This window comes from Fukomys damarensis, unplaced genomic scaffold (assembly GCF_012274545.1).
Source record: "Fukomys damarensis isolate Sample0158 unplaced genomic scaffold, DMR_v1.0_HiC HiC_scaffold_37, whole genome shotgun sequence".
NCBI classification, from domain to species: domain Eukaryota; kingdom Metazoa; phylum Chordata; class Mammalia; order Rodentia; family Bathyergidae; genus Fukomys; species Fukomys damarensis.
Genome location: NW_022900949.1, coordinates 2188388 through 2188695, shown reverse-complemented (window position 1 = coordinate 2188695; position 308 = coordinate 2188388). Strand labels below are relative to the sequence as shown.

The 308-nt window shown below is 66.6% G+C and overlaps 2 protein-coding genes across 4 annotated transcripts in view; one reads left to right on the top strand and one right to left on the bottom strand.

The window, feature by feature from the left end:
* Armc6 (armadillo repeat containing 6) overlaps positions 1 to 298 on the bottom strand; it is a 13057-nt gene extending 12759 nt beyond the window's left edge. For 2 of the 3 annotated variants that reach the window (XM_019204878.2, XM_019204876.2), the window contains exon 1: positions 75 to 298. The gene's annotated coding sequence lies outside the window, so the exon portion shown is untranslated. The remainder of the gene's footprint in view (positions 1 to 74) is intronic. The other variant, XM_019204880.2, reaches the window with a different exon arrangement.
* The window catches only part of Sugp2 (SURP and G-patch domain containing 2), a 17739-nt gene continuing 17453 nt past the window's right edge, over positions 23 to 308 (top strand). The window contains exon 1 of the mRNA XM_019204874.2: positions 23 to 125. The gene's annotated coding sequence lies outside the window, so the exon portion shown is untranslated. The remainder of the gene's footprint in view (positions 126 to 308) is intronic.

Here is a 308-nt window from a genome sequence, read left to right as displayed (position 1 = left end):
CGCCGCACCGCCTCTGGCCCCTTCCGGCCGCCGTAGGTGCGCAGGCGCAGTGGGGCCGCGACGCCTCCGCCTACCTTAGCCAGGCAGATAGCTCCCGGAGAAACCAAGGGTGACCGCAACTTCAGGTAAGGCTAAGAGAGCCACTGATGCGCACCAGCGAGGCGTCTCTTCCACTTTTTCCAGGCCGCTCACCTTTGTCACTGCCCCTGGTGGGGAAGATTTTTCGCTTTAGGGAGCGCCCCGGAGAAGCAGCGGGCAGCGCGCCTGCGCAGGAGGGCGAGGCCGCGGCAGTTTGCGCCTGCGCACAA